Source organism: Patagioenas fasciata, chromosome 1 (assembly GCF_037038585.1).
Source record: "Patagioenas fasciata isolate bPatFas1 chromosome 1, bPatFas1.hap1, whole genome shotgun sequence".
NCBI lineage: Eukaryota > Metazoa > Chordata > Aves > Columbiformes > Columbidae > Patagioenas > Patagioenas fasciata.
In genome coordinates, this window is record NC_092520.1 from 70,515,047 (window position 1) to 70,531,341 (window position 16,295).

Here is a 16,295-nt window from a genome sequence, read left to right on the forward strand (position 1 = left end):
TGAGTAATTCACGCACAATTTCTGCCTCACCAATATGCCAGCCTGCACTCTTGCCTCACACCACAGCACAACCTTGGTGACACTCATCAACTTCTAAACACAGAAGCAACTATTTATGGCACATGAGCTCTCATGCAGACCCCTCTGTACCACTCTACCTACCAACTGGATGGCGACAAAAGGTAAACATTAGAAAGTAGTGAGACAACTGGCAAAGCCATAAGCAACAGTTTGAGAAAGATCTTTTTTCATTTGCATGCATCTGACCTCACTGGTATTCACACCTGATTAACATCAACTGCCATGGTCAACACTTAATTCACACAGAAAGCTGCTGCTAGTTTCACTTCATTAATATTGATGTCTGAACTCTGTAGCTACAGTGGATTACTATTAATAGCTATTTATGGCCAGTGATTTGCACAGAGCACACCCGTCTAATGCTGGGAGCCCAGTGATGAGTCTTTGGTAACAATTCACAAGCTGTCCACCTAAGCAATCAGCTGCTCTATCTCATCTCTTGCACTACCACCACTCACGCTTGTTCTACCACAGGTGCAACGTGTTTGCACATGTAAAACCTGGGCTTCTTTCACACTTCTGGGTAGGGTGGGAAGTTGCAACAGACGAATGTTTCTTCTTTGACAAAAAATGCCAGGGGAGGTGAGAAAAGCTAGATGGTAGCAGCAAAGGCCAAGCCTGTAAAACATGCAAGTGTGATACATCTTATTACTCTAGGCCTCTGGTTCAGACACCTAGAAGTCCAGCTCCTCTCAGATGTCTAAGAAGCAAAATTCCACTTTGCCTCTGTATTTACAGGTGGCAGCTAGTGAAGTTTTATGAAGGGTGCAAAGCCCTTAACCTCCTCCTCCATCAGTGAGTAGGGTTGTAAATTTAACTTCATACACGTGCTGATATGTTAGTCTGCTTTGAGGCAATAGCACCCAGCACATTTCAGGGTCAATTCGACATGGATCATGAAGCGTCTCCAATCCACCACTGGACAAGGCTTCCATGAGCAATCTCGCCCTGGATGAGTAAGAAAGAAGTTATGTGACATGGAAGGTGAGATCAGGTTTCATACCAAATGAGTTCTCTCAGTTTCCAGCTATCGTTACTCACTTCAGGCCACACTGGCAGTGTCCCACGCAGCACTCTACAGCTCACAAGTGGAAAAAGTGAACCGGTTCCCTTCATATCTATGCCAGAAACCACCTCTCCTGGGCCAGCGACTGCTGCTCTGCTGCCGCTTGCACCTCCAGCAAACTGCTGGGCTATCTCTCTCATGCAGCTGGCCTGATAAATTCTAAATAACTACAGCTTAGTGGGCAGGATTACTGCCCAGTCTCAGCATCTTCTTCTTTTATTTTAGTTTGCTTTCTCCCCCAAAACTGGGCAACTCAGAGATACTGACAGGAGATGTTTCAGATGCTGAAACAGAGAGGGGAAAACTTGAGCTTCTGGCACAAACAAGGTGACTGAGAGAATGGAATCTCTAGGAAACTTTACAGATATACAGGCTATTACTTTTCTCTTGCCTTCCTCACACCATCTCCCAGATGCAGAAAATCCTCAGCCATGGGCTCATAACATAATAAGCTTCCACTAGGTTTTAATATATTTTCTCAAATTAACAATAGCCAAAAATAAGACCATTTTCCCTTAAGAACACATTTTCTTCCTTCAATGCTAAAAATATTGAATTGATTTTCCAGTGAAAAAGTATCTTCCTTTTCTAGGACGTAAGTTCATAATATCTTTGTTATTTAAGTTTCCAGGAGACACTACACAAATTGAGCAAGTTGGTATCACTTCACCTGGTTCCTAAAGTTTGAAGACAGAAGAATCACTGTATTCAAAATTGCTTGACTTTTCAGAAGGCTACCATTTTCCCTATTAGCTTGCAGTGCCATGTGTGATGTGTATACAAGCCCAAATCAAACAAAATTTCAGCCTCTTCAAGATTTTGCAGTTTTAAAACTGCTTTTAGCTTGGACTTAGTGACTGTTGCTTCAACCATCTAAATCTTCAAAATGCACTTTTGTACTTTTTAAAAATGAAAAAGAATAATTTAAAACTCCCATGCCAATGATTTTTGCTCTCCTACTCTGTACGTAAGAGTCCCTCATTGTTACAACATTGTTAAGAAAATCTAAAGGAAGAAAACAGCATGGATTTTTACAGAAACACTCTTTGAATTATGTTGAGAAACAAAATCCCAATAACCTCACCCCCTTGGCATGTATTTTTTAGATATGGAAAGAGCTTTTTCAACTCGTGCAACGGTGTGAGAAAACACACAAGCACATATACTTAGAGATAAAAATAGTCAAGTTAGCATTCTTCAGTCTGGAAGGTTTGCTAGACCTCAATCATGAAACTTCACTAAATAGAAGGTATAAATTATTTAGAAGGAAATAGACATACTTCTAGATAGAGCAGTGAGGAAGGAAGCTCCTTGTGGCCATAATGGTTGATGGTGGTAGCAATCAGAAACTAAAATTGTGGTCTACGGGAAATTTCAACTTTCTAAAATTTATTTTTCTTCTGAATCTGAAAGAAAAAATGTTTTTGTCATAAAATCTAAATTGACTCCCTCTGGGTTTTTCAGAAAGTTCTGTTTTGATCCAATTCAGAAGTTTTTTTTATGGTTTTTTTTTTTTTAGTTTCATAATGCAATGCAAAATACATTGTAAACAAAAAACAAATGTCCAAGCAAACAAGACACAGTCTAATTGATAGTTGGTTTTCAATTTCTCTGCATGCAATTGCACTGAAAATGGCATGTCCCCATACAAAATCTATGTTTAAGTGAAACAGAATTTTCCTACAGGAAAATTTCTTTTCAGTTAATTTTCCCAGAGTCTCAGTTCCTTTCTTGATACCCATCTTGGATGACAAGGCAAGTAATTTACTGCATGCAAGCCTGAAAATGTGTAGGCTGAATTCTGTCTTCTTTTTTCTGTCTGTTCACAGGAGGGGAGCTGCTTCAGAGTAAGAAGCTAGAATTAACTCTTTCTCCACCATATCACAAGCAACAAAATCTGGTTTCCTATCACCTTTTATCTTATGGTTGGATTCTCCTGTGTCTGAGAACGTGAAAATGGACTGAAGAGTTTCCTGCTGTTTCCCTGTCTGTATCACATAAACTCTCTGGTGTCTCATAGAAAAAGGGAAATGTTGCAACCTTTCCCTCAGTGGAAATAGTAATTGAGTCTCTTTCCTGTATTTAGTCTTGCATTTCCCCAACATGTTTAGGAAATCTGAATCTTTTGGACCTCTAGTGCTGTCATATTTGGCTGAAAGTGCTCTGATATTATTAGGCAGGCACATAGATACAGATGCATGATGTGGTCACAAAATCATAACCTCTTAAGAACACAAGATAAAAAGAAAATTGCAATAGTTACCTGTGTGGGTGATTGCTAGAAAGATCCTTGCACTCTTTTGCAGCTGCATTCATGCAAGGAACTGCCTATGTTATCAGATAATTAGCAATGTGATGAGCAATTCACATATAGAAAGTGTTACATAAATCCCAACATCGTTATAGCTAAGAACAGGGTGATAATTACAGCTAAGATTGCCTGAATACTTTCATACTTAGTTTGGGAGATTATTATTTTTTTCCCCAAACACTCATTCCTCCACTTCTTAGTCCAACACTAGGCTCTTTGCTTCAGTGTATTCAACTTCAGTGAGATCACTGATGCAATCTATTTTCTCCTTGCTGTCTGCCTGGAGCCTTCTGGAAGACTCAATTAAAAGTATTCAGCTACTGGTAAGAGGGGTTTGCTGTGTTGGGTGCAGCAGAGAGCTATACATTTGGATTTACGCAGAGCTTTCACTTTCACTGATAATAAAAAATGAGAACAGAGAAAACATAACAATTATAAAATGTTACCTGCACCTTACCTTTCCAAAATAATACCTTTGAGCCTTTTTCTAATAGGACAGTGCATTGCTCAGTATATAAAGGTCATTTGCATTACAACCATAACAGGAAATGAAATAACCTTAACATACAAATCAGGAATACATCCCGTATGCAAATCAACACCTTTATGAACTGCAATAATGAGCAACAAGCAAATCAGTACTGTTCCAAATCATCTTTTACTTCTTTCTATATTCTCTTAGTATCAACAGATAAACAGGGCTTAAAGATGTTGCTAATTGCCAAATACAGTATCACAGACAGTATATGCATATTATTAAAAAAACCCCACATAGTTACTACATACACTATTTAACCTCACAGACGCTGCTGCTGCTGGATTCTAAACTCAGTCTCATGTAAATTAGAAATTAACCTAACCATGTAGAGGTACTCAACCTCACAGCGGTGTAAAGCTGGTGGAAACAACATCCTCACAGAACCTACATCCCTTGCTAATACCGTTCACAATTTATAAATATAACTATCAAAATGTAGTAATTTGGTAAAACCAAATGCAGTGGTCATGAGCCATCTTTTTGGTGTTTCATCAAGCACTTGAGCCTTTTGCATTGCCACACAAAATTCAGGGTACAGATTTATTAGATCTCTGCCATGTGCCCGAGGTACCGTGCACCAGCAGCTGGTCAGTAACTGACCACACAGAGGCTTTTAGTTGTAAAAAGTCAAGAGTCCCCCAACTTCTGCCCAGGTAGGGCCAGACTTTCCTCCAGTTGTCTTTCACTTACTGATGGTTGCTGAGAATTGGGGCACGCACACAAAGCGTTTCTGTGCAGAAAACACATGACAAGGTCCTACCCTCTGCTCAGCAGGTTGTATGTCACATTACTTAATTAATGCCAGTGCCAGCTGTTGGTATGAAAGGTGTTCCTGCTGGGAAAACTTAGGAAAAGGTGATATTTCTCTGTTTACCTATAGTATGAAAGCTTCACACAGAAACAGTGGGCCTTTGGAAATGAAGTCGTGCAAGCTTCTGGAGAGTTAGATTACTCTCCTAAATTCGCAGTTTGGAGTCAGTTCTTGAACCAGACTTTCTCCCTATGAACAACTTGGAGCTTGTTGGAATGATAAAGGACTCAGCACTCCGATTCAATGTGAATCACGCAAAAGCCATTTATTACAGAAACATGTCTCCTTATATACGCAACTATTCTCTAATCACGAATCCACGCTCCACGCATGGATTCGCTAAATGAGTATCATGGGCAGTCCACACGCTGGTAGGTCCGACGACTCACGCCATGCTGAGGCCTCTTTAATGAAGAAACGCCCCTCTTTCTCACAGCAGATTCTGTTCTCAGCTTCTCGAAGTGGCCTTGAGATTCCTTTGGGCCTGACTAATTCAACAACATATTTCCTTCTAACGAAACCCCTTCACAGGAGCTCATGTTTTTGAGAAAGTGCCTGCATTTTTTGTGACCATGCCTTTTTCAGGAACGCTTCTTTGGTGTATATATACAAAACATATGCAACTATCACTCAGACTTAGCCTTTCCCTTACTGATTTTGTCCATCATTAGCAAGCCGACTCAAAGCTTTGGCATTGCTTAGCAAAAAGGCATGCCTGAAGACAAAGAGGTACAAGTAGGGACAACAGTGTCACCTTTAGGGTTACTTCATCATAATGGGTCTTCTAAGAGTGGTACTGGCCTTCCCTCAGGCAGTCTCTCAGATCTGTTCTGAATCCTGGTGAAGTGCCTGGCTGGTGGCTGAGATTCACCTGCAAAATCATGCTGGGGCATTAAGGCTGGCCAACCGATGAGTTTTTCATCAACATAGAAAGATAATGATACTTTGTAAGGTCCCATCTACAAAGCTCAGTGGAAGTTTAGAGGTCAATTAAATAAATATAGTGCATTTATATTTGGAAATGAGGGAGGGGGGTGGTTTGATACTTGATTTTAAAGCCAGTTTTAGAAATCTCATGTATTTGATTAACTCTTTCTTACAATCTAGAAGTAGTTGGAGAAGGACATGCAACTGTATTTCAGTAGTTTTTTAATGAAAAGATGACACATGCATAGAGCTGGTATCTCATGCTTTCACCTACTGTAATTTTGCAATTACATAAAGAAAAAAACACACAACATACTCAATCCTGATTCTGCAAACGTCTGACCAAACGTCTGTCAGCTGACTTTCCGAAAGCAAAACATACTCTGTGTAAGTACTGACACAAATCGTTGTGTGGTCTGCAAACTTGTAAAATACTAACAGAAAGGCTTGCCCATCTCCTTTCAAATATAACGTGTAAAAAATATTTCAGTACTGTCAGGCAGTGCGTGATGTCTCCATGTGGGTATTTCAGACTCAAAACACTACTTGGCCAAAGGCCCAAGAGGAGGAGTTAGTTATCCCCCTGTCTAAAAAGCCATATTTTGTCTATCATGGGAAAAGCAAAGGGGGAGATCATTTTCAGAGAACAGTAAACTTTCATGATGACTTCCCAAGGTTATAATTATTATTCTATGGCTCACTTTTAATTATTTTGAGTAAACATATTGATTTTTATCTTTTTCATACCAGAACTTTTCAATCCATGTTATATAATAAAGTAATGTGTCAACCTGAGGCCTAACCTCCAACACCAAGGACAGATAACACTGGCACTGTTCATTTTAAGCGTCTTAAGTGGTTTACAAGGTTTAATATAGAGAAGATTGTGAAAATACTAGGGCTAAACACTTGAGAGACACTGGGGAAGAACCAGGAACTGTGACCTTTTGGATGTCTGACTTTGCAGACAAAGCTGTTTCAGTGGTTTTCTTTCCTTTCACGCCTTTGTTTTTTGATTGGTTTGCTTAGGGCTTTTTTTTGTTGGTGTGTTTTGGTGTTTTTTTTGGTCTGTCTCAGTCTGAAATTCTAATTAAGACAAGCTTCCCAAATGCTACTGCTCAAAGCTCACAGGATAGCCTCCCGAGAACCCCTGAGATATCTCACAGCACCAGTTTTATGTGTAGCATGAAAGCAAGCTTATACAACATCCTGCAGATAATGGCAGCTATTCGAGACTCGTTTACAGACACGATGGCCCTCAGTAACCTTGTATTGTATCACTTGGTATCAATGCCCTTCTCAAAGCTGACAGGAAGCACTGCTGAACAATTCTGGGTGAGTCAGTTTTACTTCTCTATTTTAATGTTTTATTATGAGTTTTGCTTATATGTCTCAGCTCAGCCCCTGAGTCTTGATGCCCAGCTCCTCCTTGAGCAGATTTTTACTGCCTCCTTCCACAGTTTACTTGTTTAAAAGTTCACAATATTTTACCTCCTTACCTAGAAAATACATGTGAAAGCATTATAGCTAGCCTAGAAGAGCTAAAGAAAACATAGCAGTGAAGTTGAGGCTTAAATATTCAAATAATCTCCTTCTTGCCTTGTTTCCCTGGCTGTCTCGAACTTCCTTCTATTAAATGCTCTTTCTGAGCAGTTGCTGCACTGAAAACCCCCCAGCCACCTGGGAAGTGCAGCTGCCGATGGCAGTCCCCGTGCACATTAAGCTCCTCAGGTTGCCTTCTCTGCCCCACAGTCACCCCAAACCCTGTCCTACATGTCCTCCTACTCAGGCCAAACACTTGGAAGTCAGGTTTGCAGATATGACCCAGCTACTTCCAGAGATGACAACATCAATGTACCAAGGCTGAAATTTTCTTGGCAAAACAAGAATGAAACTCCTAGAAATTTGGGGGATATACTACACAGACACAAAGTATTTGGAGAAAATCTCACGGGTATCACCTCAGAAACTTGAGCTTTTGCTAGCTGGCAGAGGAAATTAAAATGTCAGTGAGGATGAGATGACACAAACAGAAACAACCACAGCAACTCTCAACATATTTATTTCTCGCTGATAATTTTGATGAGGATGATCTAATTGCCATTTTGGTGCATTTTATTGAAAAGAGGATTCCACAGCATGCTAAGCAACCTTGGCTTTTACATATTAAGGCCTAGCACTTTTCTCTAGCTAAGCTTCACTGAAATCCACCGAGTTTTACCACAATTTTAAGTGCATTACTGGCCAGCATGAGAATATTTAGCACTTCTTTCTTTTAAAGATGCAAATTTATACTTACCTGCTATTTATGGGTCATCTTTCTTAGCTTGGCAATGACCAACAAGAAAGTAATAAAGACAGGAAGTAGAAATTGCCATTCATTCAGTATAAATACTTTGTAGAGCTACAGCTTCACAATTCCCTTTCTTCAGATAAATAATATGAAGTAGTGTAAGCAATGACAGTGGATGATTGGAAAGAGAATCCTTCAAAGTCCAGGATGACTGAAAGATACCACAAGTGATGACATATTTTCTTTTAAATCCCCTTGATCTATTTGCAGACATTTCTGTTCGTGCTGGCTCAACAGCAGCTTACTGAAAGCAATGAGATACATAAAACATCTGTGCAAGTAATGAGACTACCACACAGGCTAAAATACTGGTACTGTTGTATACCTATACATAAACCAAATATAGTAATGTGCACAGTTTTTATGCAGATGTGCTTCTGATCCATGGATGTTGGTGAGGTTTTAATTTAAATCAGACATGTTCACACTTAAAACCTGAAGAACAAGAGAGTGGAAATTTCTAGCACACCGAGTTACAATGCAACAACAGATGCCTTTCTCAAAGTATGGCTCCCCATAGGAATGTTTGGATTCATGAGGCGAGAACTGTGTCTTAACAGTTCCTGAAATAGCTAAGGATTTATCCCAAAATGCTGGATATTGAGGAAGGTTGAATGACACTGGAAAAGCCCTGATTTGTGTTCTATTTTGCATTTTTTTAAAGTACTCTATCCCTTTTGCTGAGCTCCTGTAGGTGGTAGTGTGGGTATAATACGTTACACAAAATTACTGAGGCTTCTTGGGACACTGCTCAACCTCCAGAAGACTTCATTCTTTCAGCCATGTTGGCTTACTGCCAGGTTATGCTTTCTCTAAAGATGGTACTCCTTGTTCTTAGGGCTATAAACAAAAAATTAAATTATATTAATAGCTGTATTTGCTCAAGAAACAATAACACCTGTGGCATCGGAACAGGTAAGGAGATGAATGTAAGCTGACTCTATAACCAAGGCAGCCTCCATTGATCCTATTGTTCTTGAAATTTAGCTTGGCTTTCTTATAATGGTGAACAAATAATGTTGTTTCTTTTTCTAACTTTGTCCTCTACATTTGGCTAAACAAACAAAAACCCGCAAGAAGTTGTGTCACCTAGATCTGCTATGGCTTTTTGTCAAAAAGTGAAAAAAAAGAGAGATTTTTAAATTAAGAATTTTTTTGGTTTGTTGAAAAACAGAAAAACAAAAGGGCTTTACTCAAAAGCAGATACAACTGGTTTTAATGGAAAAGATAACTGTAAAACTGATAGTTTTCTTCTTTGCTCAGGTAACTCCGTTTACTGGATGTCAAGTCAAACATACAGAAAATACCTTTCTGTAGAAATTTAAAGCCTCCATTTCTTCTTAATAACACCATAAAAGTGCTTTTCAGTAATTGTAAGTGTGCCAAACACAACTAAGCTCCAAGTCCAGGTCAGAAAAATAATAAGAAATGTTCTTCCAGAGGGTAGGTAACAACTGGTGACGCAAACAACTGCCATACAGATGGAAAAGGGCTTCAAGAATTCCTTATCTTCTTGGCAAGAGGAGCCCCAACAAGAAAATCTCTCCGATAATAAACCAGCCTGAAAAAGCCCTCACAAAACTTTATCAGCCCTAATGAAACCCATTCGACCTGTTTCAAAGTGAATGATAAAGGCCCAAAACACAACAAAAATAACATGATTGAAAAGTGTTTGAAATATGTGAAACTGCTGCAAGCCGGTACTCTGGTTAGCCAGCATTTATTTTAACTCCAGAAGAACACTCTGCCATTTGGCTGCACTTGAGGGACAGCATAACTGATGCACCCCTCAGTTACTGTTGTACTTAGGCAGTATGAAAGCTGTGAAGTCAGATACAGCGCTGCTTGGAAAGATTTTGTGTAACTGATAAGAATGCCAGTATTTAAAAGGAGAAAAAAAATTAAAGACAATAACACTTAGAGGTAAGGGCCATGTTTTTTCATCCTTGTTTTCAGCCTGTGGCATAGAAGGTGCCTGCTCTGTAACAGAGTGGGTCAGAGAGGAAGTGTTTGGAAAGCAGCAATCCAGGAGAGCAAACAGCACCTGCAGCTGAGATGCAGCTTCACTGTGAGGATCTGAATTTAGCTCAGTGCAGTTCTCTGGGTTGCTCGTGTCACACCCAGTGATCCTCCGAGGCAGCAGCATCAAAGCAAATGCCATTTCATGTCCACCCTAGATCTGGCTGCCATTGGTGAGTCCAGCAAGGGCAACAGGCTGCTGCACTGCTATTTCTTTACCTGAGTGATGCCTGTGGTCTCTGTTGCTTGCTCTCCTTAGCAGTGCAAGTGCTAGTGGCTGCTTCATCTCAGCAATGACTTGTTCCAGCTAAAGTTGTGTTTTAATTTAGCAGGGAAATCCATTTAGTTGCCTTCCTCCCTTGCTTTCTGGGTGAATTCAACTGAACTGTTAAATGTCAAACACGGTAAAGATGGGGCAGTTCCACTGAGGGGCAGAAAAAAATCAAATGTCTTAATTGCACAAGAGTAGGCTGGCAACTGTTTGTTAAAAATCCCATGCAGTAAATTTAGAGTTGCTCTTTCTCCCTGCTAATCAAGTCAGCTGTTTGTCAGCATAATGTCTGTGCCAGAATAGTACAAGAAGAAAGAAATGCCCTCAGAAACATTTCCATGAGATCAGGAGATTCACAGGACAAAAATGAAGACACAGCTGAATAACTACAGGAAGTAGTAAATCATTATTTTTGGCAGTACTAAGCAACTGCTAGATTTCTAAAACTCTGCTTCACACAGAAAAGGACTGCAGTCTATCCCTTGTAGCTCACCTGTGGTTTTGAAATACCTAGTCCTTGTGCCTTACCTGTAAGAGTAAAGCACAAAGAATGCAAATCTGAAAGGAAAGTGAGCTTAAATATTAGAATTAGGCACATATCACTGCCTGCCCACCCCTCCAAATAAAGTTCAGTACTGATTTTTTTTCAACTTTTGCCTACAGAACAAAAGGAAGTATGGCACTCCCCCTGCTTAGAAGTGCCATAATCCTCATTTTAAATATGAAGTTATGGCATACAAAACCTTATCTTCTTTAATCAATAGTTAAGCCCTGATTGGTGGTAATTCAAAATAATCCCTCTCTGACAGAGGATTTTCGTAGTGAGTACAAAATAATTCAGTGTAGTGCTCAGAGACCTGACACAGACATCACAAATAGTATTTCATAGCTGAGCCATCTGAGCCATGGGGTCTTAACTACCCTTTTGCATTACTGGCAGAGCTCCCCTACCAGAAGCAGAAAAGAGGAGTAGGAGAAATGTTATTCTGTCTTTACCCTGAAGGCTATTGATATAGTAAGTTTCACAAGCCCAACTTCAAATCTAGAAAACGGAGTCTCCTTATGTGAATTGCTGTTAAGGAAATACTAAAGAGTCTCTGCTGGAAGAGCAAGATGTAGATTGTCATTCCTTGAGATCCATTGCAATGAATTTCTTTCACTCTAGACTGTTGTACTGCCCAGGAAAGACTATAAAACACATGGCTGTCACTATTAGTACTGAACTGCTGGATCTCCAAGACTTTCTGGGAAGCTGTAGCCTATACATTACAAGTAAAACATTCAGCAAATCCTCTTTCATAACCTTAGTCTTCTAAAGAAACAAATTAAAAGATAGTTCAAATATAAGCCAAACAAATCACTTGAAATCTGAACTAAAGAAAACTGTGCTTCCATCAGAAAAGCTGTTAGGCATTTACCATTGTCTTTCTGTTTCATTAAGTTCATTCTGTCTTAAGAAGCATTAGATTATGTGTAATTCTAAGAATAGAAGAACAACAGGAAAATAATATCCACAGATACACTCATGCATTCCCAGTTGTAATTTGTTCTGGCCTCCCTTATTCCCCTCTGGCTATTTTTCCAGGAACTTGAAGATGAGTGGTTACTACTCATGGAAACACTGAGCTTCTGTTATTTCCAGAAATACTCACACACTGTGTGCAGAAAGACAGTGTGCCTAAAGAAGGCAATATGCTAATAATATAAAAAAAATATTAAACATACGTGCAAGTAAGGAAGAGGCTGAACTGCAGAGTGGATGACCACAAGATTTACTGAACAAATAATCCATCCTCATTCATTTGCAAATACAATAAACAAATTGCTTCTTACAAATTGAGTGGATAACTATTAGCAGGATTACTTACAGAGAATTAAATTGGGGGGTGGGGAGGAGGAAGCCGGGTGGAGAAAGGAAAAACAAAAAAACCCCCCACAGCATAAGCAGAGCTACCTAGGTAGAAAAATGTTTTGAGCAGACAATTTTCATAACCAACTGCCCGCTTGCTAAACAAGTGGTGCGTGCTTCATACATATTCATTTGGCCACAAACGCATTGCGTGACAAATATAATCAAGTCTAGGAAAGAGAGAATGCAAGAGTTGAAAGAAGTAATGGAACTAGTAAAGGAAAATAAATCACTTCATCTCTGGTTTGCTGGTTTGAATCCAATCCATATTAGTAGACATGAAGTTGTAACCCTCCAGTGCCTGACTATTAACTGGCCCATGTGAAATGAGTTGGCAGATTTTCTCCTGTCCTACTAAATACAAGACTCAGCAACTTCTTCCTCTCCTCCTCTTCTTCACGCATGTGTAGACCCTTCTCAAAAATGGAGGTAGTATTGGCAATCAAAACAAAGACAGACCAAAGCTTGTGAGTGCCTGTATATAACTGACTTCTGAGCTCTTACACATCCTGAATGCAAGAAATAGAAACAGCACAGCAAAATATATCCAAAACCACTGTGTATTTTCCTCAAGGATGTAGTCTGTTTCTTACTACAGAACTTACTTGCCTGGTCTGACCATCATTCTTCTGTCACTACAGAATTACTGTCATGCTTTGAATGCTACTATCTGGCCAGTTTCTGATTAAGGGTCCAAAATAATAATAATCTCTCAATTTCAGAAGCATTAAGGTGATAAAGCTAAACTAGAGATAGATGCCATGCTCTCCCATGCACAAAAGTGAAAAAAAAAAAGTTATGTCTTATATTGGAAAGATTTAGAATTTGTCCAACAAAAAGAATGTTATAATTTTGCATGGAAAGTGTGAAATGAGCAATATATATATATATATATATTTTTTTTTTTTTTTCCCCCCCCACAAGAAAGTAAAGTGTTAACTAGCTACAGTTTGGGCTTGGATCCAGTTTTGAAATAGCTATAAATTAATATGATTTGGCACCAATATTTTGTAAAGACATAAGACTCGTACAAATCTCATTTGTTGCAAAAATCATTCAAGATTATTTTATTTAAATGGCACCTGTAATATGAACCTGAAAGTTTGATGTTAAAGATACCTTCTAAGGAGAGTCAGAATTTGCCTTCATGACCTGCGAGCCATGAAAGCTCTACATGAGCTCTAGTTATGACCCAGTTTTCATGACCTTTGAGCACTAAAGAGCAGAGCACACTTAGAGCTACTAGCTCTCGTCATTTCAGCCTTGACTAATACTTTGTCCGAGACAGCAAGCTACAGTTTCAATATAACTCACTGTTTCATGGCACATTGGAATGAATTTCTAAGATCTGTTTTCAAAGAGGATCTAGAATTAGGAACAATCACTTGCAAAACCAAGTGTCCCAGTTTCTTGATACAATAAAACAACAGGAATGGTAAATTGCACTTGCATTCTGCCTAGTCCCACCTGCCTGCAAAGCTGGCCTTCTGGGCTTGCTGGGAGAACAAACAGAAACGAACCTCGCTCTTCCAGTAATGGCTGAACTGAATCCACTGAGTTGAACGTCAAGTTGTTTTCTCTTGCTGTGTCTTCTCGCAGCATGGTCCTTTCTGTGGAGGAAAAGACCCAAACTAATTGGTGGTGTATCTAATGAATATACAAGTACAAGCAACTGCCAAAGACCAGCCACACAAAGTCTCGGTAATTTGGAAAGCAATTCAGCCCCAAAGCATTTGGATTACGTTCCACTAAATGCTGTTCAATAGTAAGATTCATTTGGCTGAAGAGCAATGATTCTGGAAGCAGGGACATGGGTGCTTCAGGGTATTTGGGGGGTTTGTGGCTTTGTTTTGTTTTGGGTTTTATTCAGGTCCATCATTAGAGTCTCTTTTGAGGTTCACCCTGCTCCTTCAGATGCAGAAGCCCCTGCATCTGGTGAGCTTCAGAGTTGCCAGAATGGTAACAGCTCAGAATCTGTCTCCTCTCCAAATTCTTCTGTTTAGGCCGAGCACAGGCCCCAGCACCAACAGCTTCCTCCCCTCCCGCCTTCTTTCCTGAAGAGGAAACGTAGACACAGCCTGAAAACTAAAGAGCCCAATTGCAAAATTATTTAGTCTACAACAGCAATATCTGAGCAGCCCATGGAAACAAAGTCAATACAGGTCCCTTCTGTGGAGCCCTCATAATCAGTTTTTAAAGTATCATACAATTGATGGTAGCCGAAGCTAAGACGCCAACAGAACCTATATTGACTAAAGACAGTCTTACAAGTGCTCTCACGCACCAGTAGTTTCTAAACTGGCTTAGCCACGTCAGTAGCACCTTCACACTGGTAGTGGCTGGCCTTGTTTACAAAGAGTTATCACTTCTAAGGCAACAGCTGAATTCGACAGCTTGTAGGCCTCCTCCCACAGACCCCTCATCGTGTGGGTGTGGAGGACTCGGAGGTGCAGAAGCTGGAAGGAGCTGCCAACACCAGTGAGTGATGGCTGTGGGGAGAATTAAAACTTTACACACAGACTACACACAACAGTCTCTCACTGCTCCCTTACTCGTACCAGCGTGTTTCTGTTCACAGAGGGCTGCAAGAGCTGCGTACAGCATCAAGATATAAATACGTTAAAATCCATCACCCAATATCACAGGAAACAGTCAGCCTAATTGTATAGATTCAAGTGCTTTGAAATGAGCCACCAGGGGTTGTGAGGCTAAGAAGAACCCACATGCCAAGCCTTTTCAGTTTCTTCCTTTCTTTTTTTTTCCTCCACTCCTTTTATTGTCTTTAGCATACATATGTTTAGCTGCTTGAGTCTGTGCCTTGTGGAAAGTGGCTGAGGCAGGGTGAAGCCTCACCAAGTGAGAGAGACAGAAAGCCTGTGTGCAAAAGGGCGAGATGAGGTGTGAAGGTGTCAAATTTGCGCCCGGAGCTGAAACATGTTAGACTGAAGATGGCAGTCTTGGTGGGGAACATTGAAAAGCCTGACTGTCACATTGCCCTTGCAATGAGTGAGGAGACATTTTTCTATTAACTGAAGTGCAGCAGATCTCAAAAGTAGTCTTGCCATTTGAAATATATGGAACAACACTGATATACCCTGGCTTTAGTACTGGACTGAAAATGGTTGTAGCTCATCCTCCAATAAACGCAGTGAGTGCAGTTAGAGGATCAGAAGGCAGCACAGCTCTGCTGGAAGAGTTGAGGAACTTCCTGAGTACTTTTGTCTAAAATAAACAAAAAGCTTTCCAGGAAGTTCTGAGTAATCACCCGACGTCGTGCGTAACTCAACAGCTACAGAGGGAAGAAACTATCCTGAGATGGAGAGACAAAGATTTAAATACACAAGAAAATGCACCAGCCTGCTTGAGGAAATTAGGAAGGAACAGACTGAAACGTGCCCCAGGAATTTTAGCAAAGAGCAACTAATCCAGTGAGATTCATGAGAGAACTCCAGAAAATGAAGGAAATTCAAGAGTTCGTAAAGACAGTCTACTGATTCCCCACAGAAGATTTCCTCTGGTGCAAAACACCAGATGAGCCTTCCCTCCCCTTCAGAGTTTAAAGTTCTCCCTGCCTCATGTGGCCCTCTTACTGCTTTCTCCAACTAAACCAGCTTCCATCTTTGGAGATGGAAGGAATATCTATATTTTCTGCAAGAGACCACTGTGTCTCTAAGCCTCATAACATAGAAGAATTAAGAGAGCTTGCAACCTACATGGTTTTGACAGGGATTTCATCCCCACCCACAGACATCAAACAAACTCCTGATAACAATGCTACTCTGTGAGCAGTTTTTCCACTCAAACCAAATTAGCCAGAGATAACAATGCTATGAACTTACCAGTCAGGCAATCCTGTTTTTCAGTCTTTGGATTCTGCTGCACTAGGAGGCTTCAAAGGGACTAATAAAGAGAGATTGGAAGGGAAAAAAAAAAAGAAATTAGCAGATCCAGATAAAATTAGCTTTTTCACGGCTACAAATGGACACTGTGGGAATCTTAACACTGAATA